At 38.6% G+C, this 6,740-nt stretch overlaps 1 pseudogene; it reads left to right on the forward strand.

Annotated features, from left to right (window-relative positions):
• The first annotated feature begins 1,327 nt into the window (after window positions 1–1,327).
• On the forward strand, window positions 1,328–3,125 carry LOC122489003 (annotated as a pseudogene).
• Window positions 3,126–6,740: the final 3,615 nt, after the last annotated feature.

The raw sequence follows: 6,740 nt of genomic DNA on the forward strand, positions 1-6,740 counted from the left end.
AGTTTGGTTAATCTTTTCTATTGTTTTCCTGTTCTCTATTTCTGCTCTAATTTTTATTATTTCCTTTCTTCTGCTGACTTTAGACGCAGTTTGTTCTTCTTTTTCTACTTCTTAAAGGTATGGAGTTAGGTTGTTTATTTGGAATCTTTCTTGCTTCTTAATACAGGCATTTCCTACTATAAATTTCCCTCTTAGAACTGCTTTTGCTGCACCCCACAAGTTCTGGTATGTTATGTTGTGTTTCTTTTTTTGTCTCAAGAAACTTTTAATTTCCCCTTTAATTTCTTCTTTGATCCATTGGTTATTTCCATGTGTTCATAAAATTTCCAGTTTTCCTCTTGTTACTGATTTCTAGTTCCATGCCATTGTGCTCAGAGAAAACATTTGATATGAATTCAATCTTCTTGAATTTGCTGAAACTTGTCACCCAACATGTGGCCTTTCCTAGAAAATGTTCCATTTGCACTTGAGAAAAATAGCGTATTTTGTTGTTGTTGGACAGAATGTTCTATATATGTCAGTAAGGTCACTTTGGTCTATAGCATTCTCAAATCCATCATTTCTTTATTGATTCTCTGTCTGGATGATCTACTGATTGTTGAGAGTGGAGTATTAAAGCTCCCAACTATTACTGTATTACTTTTTATTTCTCCTTTCAGATATGCTAGGTTTCGCTCTCTATATTTAGGTGCTTTCATGTTAGGTGCACAAATTGTCATACTTTCTTGATGTGTTGACCCCTTTATCATTATACAATGACCTTCTTTGTCTCTTTTTACCACTTTTAGTTTAAACTCTATTTTGTCTGAGATGAATACAGCTATCCTCCTTGTTTTGGTGACCATTTCCTTGAAATGTCTTTTTCCATCTCTTCACTCTCAGTCAGTGTGTGTCTTTAAGGCTAAAGGGAGCTCCTTGTGGGCAGCATATTTGGATCTTGTTTTTTTCTTATCCATTCAGCCTTTATATGTCTTTTAATTGGAGAGTTTAATCTGGGACACTTAAAGTAATTATTGATAGGTAAGGACTTACTATTGTAATTTTGTTAATTCTTTTCTAGTTGTTTTGTAGATCCACTGTTCCTTGTTTCTTATCCTATTGTCTTTTTTGTGTTTTAATGTCTTTTGATATCAGTTTGTTTGACTTCTTTATGGTGTTCCTTTGTGTAATTACTATAGAACTTCCCCTTGTGGTTACCATAAAGCTTACATATCTTAAACTTATAACACCCTATTTTAAAACTGATAGAAACCTGGAAACAACTTTGAGTACCCCTGCTACAACCTTCCTCCTGCTGCACCAGGGGAGTGGTTAAAGTAAACAAACAATGGCCAGGAATTACAAACCTTCAGCAGCTTGCCCTGTTTCACAAGGTGGAACGGGGTTGACTGGAAGACCTCCTTCTGGAATATGACCCCCCATCAGGTAATATTCGAGTGGCAACTGGAATGTCACCTGGAACAGCAAGACCAGGCTCTGGTGGTGGTCCCATAGGGACAGGAGGAATTCTGTCTTCTCAAATCAAAGTTGATGATTGTCCTGTAACACAACTAGGTTTGAGTGGAATGAAAACTGGAATGAAAGGTTCCCAGAGGCAAATTTTAGACAAATCTTATTATCTTGGATTTCTTCAAAGTAAAATAAATGAACTTACAATAGAAGTTAATAAACTTCAGAAAGATATAGAAATGTACAATCAAGAGAATTCAGTGTATTTGTCATATGAGAAGAGAGCTGAGACTTTAGCTGTTGAAATCAAAGAGTTCAAAGACAACTAGCAAACTACAATAAGCTGATAGATAAACTTAGTACCAATGCTGAAATGGAAGAAGTAATGAATGATTACAACATGCTTAAAGCTCAAAATGAGCTATCCACACAACATATGGATATCATATTTACTGAAAGACAAGCGAAGGAAAAACAAACTAGAAGGGTAGAAGAAGTTGAATAGGAAAAGCAAGCAGCAGATGACATTATCAGAAACACATCTCCTGAAAAACAAGTCAGGTACATAGAAATGAAAACCACAAATGAGAAACTGTTGCAGGAATTAGATACACTTCAGAAACAGCTAGATACACTGAACATAAAAAAAAGAGAGCTTGGATGCTGAAATAGCACACTCCCAGGTTAAATAGGAGGCTGTACTGCTGCACAAAAAACTTTATGAGTTGGAGTCCCATCAAGACCAAATGATTGCTGAAGACAAAAGCATGGGATCTCCAATGAAAGAAAGAGAGAGATTGCTCAAGCAAGTTAAAGAAGATAATCAGGAAATAGGCAGCAAGGAGCAACAGCTAATAGACATAAAAGAAAAAATAAAGCAATTTAATGAAGAAATTAGACAACTAGACATGGATTTAGAAGAACACCATGGTGAAATGAGTCAGAAGTATAAGGAACTAAAACAGGGAGAGGAAAATACGGACACTTTCATTGAGACTTTTGAGGAAACTAAGAATCAAGAACTGGAACAGAAGGCACAGATAGAAGCCAACATTGTTACACTTTTGGAGCACAGTAGTATAAATATAAATTGTATAAAACAGATATCCTCTATCACAAACCAAGAGCTGAAGATGATGTAGGATGATCTCAACTTTAAATCTACTGAAATGCAGAAATCACAAACTACAACTAGAAATTTGACCTCAGATAGCCAATGTCTACAGTTGGATCTACAGAAAATGGAGCTTCTGCAAAGTAAGATGACTGAGGAACAGTATTCTCTGAAAAGCAAAATTAAGCAAATGACAGCTGATTTGAAAACATATAATGATTTTCCAGCTTTAAAATCATCAGGTGAAGAAAAGAAAAAGAAATTACATCACGAGAGAACAGTATTAACAACCCGTAGAAATGCCTTTAAGAAAATAACAGAAGCTAAATGTAAACTATGAGATGCTAAAGACACAATTGCAAGAAAATGAGACACATTCTAAGCTTACAAATTTAGACAGGAAGTGGCAACACCATGAGCAAAATAATTTTGGATGAAAAAATTCATAGCAACCAAGAGTCAAAAGAGTGATTACCAGTCAATTATGAAAAATGTGACCAAGCAGATTGCAGAGTACAATAAAAACCTCGTGGATACTCTACATAGCATGAGCAGAAACTGAGTCTGAACCAACTGCAAGTCTCTGTAGCAGTGTCCTCCACTGCTAAACTTTGGACAAGCTGACTGAAAAAAAAAAAAAATAGCTTACCCTTGAAGAGTTTTACCTAAAATATTTGAGTGCTATAATTTTTGTGACCTCTTTGAAAAGTGATATTTTAAATAATAGTTCAATAAAAAGTTTGCATACAAAATAAATAATAATAAATAAAACTGATAGCGACTTAACTTCAATAGCATTCATAAACCCTACACTTTAATTTCTCCTCCTCTCACACCTTACATTATTGCTGTTACAACTTATATGCTTTTTATACTATGTAATTAATAACAGACGATTATATAGGTTTTTTTTAACGTTTATTTATTTTTGAGACAGAGAGAGACAGAGCATGAACGGGGGAGGGTCAGAGAGAGAGGGAGACACAGAATCTGAAACAGGCTCCAGGCTCTGAGTGGTCAGCACAGAGCCCGATGCAGGGTTCGAACTCACGGACCGTGAGATCATGACCTAAGCCAAAGTCGGACGCTTAACTGACTGAACCACCCAGGCGCCCCAATAACAGACTATCGTATAGTTTTTAATACATTCATTTTTTATCTTTAAAGTTAGCATTGTAAATGAATTACGCACCACTATTACCATATTTCAGAATCTAATTATGACTATATATTTACCATTACCAGTGAGACTTACACTATCTTTTCATGTTTTTATGATGTTAACTAGTATTCTTTTACTTCCACTCAAAGAACTCCCTTTAGCATCTCTTGTAAGGCAGGCCTGGTGGTAATGAACTCCCCCAGCTTTTGTTTGTGCAGGACACAAATGACAAGCTCATTGCTAACATCATACTCAATGGTAAGAGTTTGTGTCTTACACAAACAAAAGCTGTCCTTTGTTTCTGAAGGACAACTTCTCTGGGTATAGAATTCTTGACTGACAGTTATTTGCTTTCAATATTTTGAATATGTCATCTCATTTTCCCCTGGCCTGAAAGGTTTCTTTTGAGAAATCTGTCAGTTATCTTATGGGGGCTCCCTTCTATGTAACTTCTTTTCTCCTGCTGCTCTTAAATTCTTTCTTGGTTTTTGACTTTTGACAATTTAACTATAATGTGTCTCAGTGTAGCCCTATTTGGGTTCAATTTATTTGGGGTCTTTTGGACCTCATGGATCTGGATATCCATTTCTCTCCCCAGGTGTAGAACATTTTCAGCCATTGTTGCATTAAATATATTTCTGTTCCTTTCTCTTTCTCTTCTGCTTCCGGAATTCCCACAATGTGAATACTGTTTCTTTTCATTGTGTTCCATAGTTCCCATAATCCCATTCACTCTTTTTCATTCTTTTTTCTCCCTGCTCCTCTGGGTAATTTCAAATGCTCTATCCTCAAAGTCACTGATTCTTTCTTCTACATGGCCTAGTCTACTTTTGAAACTTCACTGAACTCTTCAGTTACTGTATTTTTCAACTATAGGATTTCTGAGGTTTTTATGGTTACCATTTCCTTGTCAAATTTCTCATTTTGTTCATGCATTATTTTCCTAATTTCATTTAGTTGCCCGTCTGTGTTTTCTTGTAATTAACTAAACTTGCTTATGAGGATTATTCTGAATTCTTTGTCTGACAGTTCATAGATCTCCATTTCTTTAGGGTCAGTTATTGGAGCTTTATTAGTTCCCTTGGTGGTGTCTTTACCTGATTTTTTATGATCCTTGATTCCTCATCTTGAGTAATTTAGCAATCAGGATCTTCTTCCAGACTTCACAGGTTTGCTTTAGCAGTGGCAGCTCTTCACCAATAAGTTCAGTTTGGGTTTCTGGGTTATGTCTTTGGGCAGGTGGAGCCTATTACCATGATCTATTTTGGGGCAAGGCAACTGTTCAAACTCTGAGGACAAGGATGGGGGATGTGCCACTGGCTGGTAAAAGTTGGATAGGGCTTCTGGCTTGATTCCTACCCAAGTGAGCTGAAGATGGACTCCATAGTTTCCTGGATTCTGTGGTCAGGTTCATGAGATAGTTGGGTAATAGATAAATTCAGTAATAGGTGGTACTATGAATTAGCTTCCCTGTCCTCATAGGGCAGCAGGATGGGACCCAGGACCTATACAGCTTATTGTTTATGTACCTGAATTAGTCCAGAGTGTACAATGAATTTCCTGATCTAGTGAAGCCATCAGTTTTGCTCCTCAGACAGGGAAGAAAAGCCATGGCTGTGCTCTCTATTTAGGTGCCACTGTACATAGGACTGTTGGATGGGCTACAGAGCTTCCCATGTACTCTGGCTAGGTTCCTTGGTCAGAGAGTCTAAAGGATATATTCTAAGCCCACTGCTGAATACAAATTAAATTTCCTACCTGGCACAGTGGGAGAAGCATCCCTAACAAAGAGCAGCCAAACAAAGGTAAAGCTCTTTGTTTGTTGACTTAACTTATACCAACCTGCACCCCAAGTTCCCTGACCAAGCAGGACCACTTGACTGTGCCCACCCACCTCTCAGCTCAAGTGCTGCTGGTCCACACACCTTCCAGGAGTTGTCTCCAGCCCTTTTGGTCTGATAGGGCCAGAAGACACTCCACAGCAGGTGGGGATGTAACTTAGCTCAATGCCTGGGTGTGAGTAAACAGGGCTCTAGGGACGTCAAAATTCATTTGAGGTTCCACATCACACAGATCTGTACCCTACTTAGTTCCCTAGTCAGAGGGCAACCCAATCTGCCTCCCTAGTCAGACATCAAAACCACTGGCTGGGATTACTACTTGGGCATCATATGTATGAACCCGACCTGCCAAGATCCATATGCTGATTTTTGCAAGCCCCTCCTCATTTACCCATCACATTCAGATTCCCATTGGTTGAGCAACACAGATGCCTCTTCAGTCTTTGTGGTATGAGATCAGAGTAGGGGCTCCCACAGAGCAATGCTGGGGGGAGCCAGTGGTCCCCACTGTGTTCTCTTTTCCCGCTGAAGGACTGGCGGCTCAATGGAGACCTGTTGGTGTGGTGCTGCACTGGCCTGGGAGAGGGGCAATGCAGTCAGCTCTCGTACCATTCTACCACAGTCTCTCTTGATCTCTGTGGTACAGGGGATGTTTTAGCTTCACCCATGTATTAAGGGATGCTCTCAGTGGTATCTTGTTCTTGAATTATTCTCAGTTGTTTTTTCTTGTGAAGAAAGCCAAGTCACCACTGTGGTAACATCAATGCCACCATCACCCAGGCATTCACTTTTTAATCTGTGTCCCTTACATTTACACTAGTGCTCAGGTATTAATGAAAACAAATGTTTGAAAAGTCAACAATGCTTAGTATCCTGCACTAAGCACAAGGAGCACAAAAGAGCAAAGTGGGACAAAGACAATGGTTTTTTTTAAATGTATTAATTTGCTAAGCTATCAAATAAAATGAAAAAAAAAAGAAAGGTTGATGTAACATCTTTTCATGAAGAAAACAAAATTGGGGCACCTGGGTGGCTCAGTCAGTTAAGCGTCCAACTTTGGCTCAGGTCATGATCTCACAGTTCATGGGTTTGAGCCCCGCATCAGGCTCTGTGCTGACAGCTCAGAGCCTGGAGCCTGTTTCAGATTCTGTGTCTCCCTCTCTCTCTTCCCCTC

Source organism: Prionailurus bengalensis, chromosome B2 (genome assembly GCF_016509475.1).
Source record: "Prionailurus bengalensis isolate Pbe53 chromosome B2, Fcat_Pben_1.1_paternal_pri, whole genome shotgun sequence".
In the NCBI taxonomy this organism is placed as follows: Eukaryota; Metazoa; Chordata; class Mammalia; order Carnivora; family Felidae; genus Prionailurus; species Prionailurus bengalensis.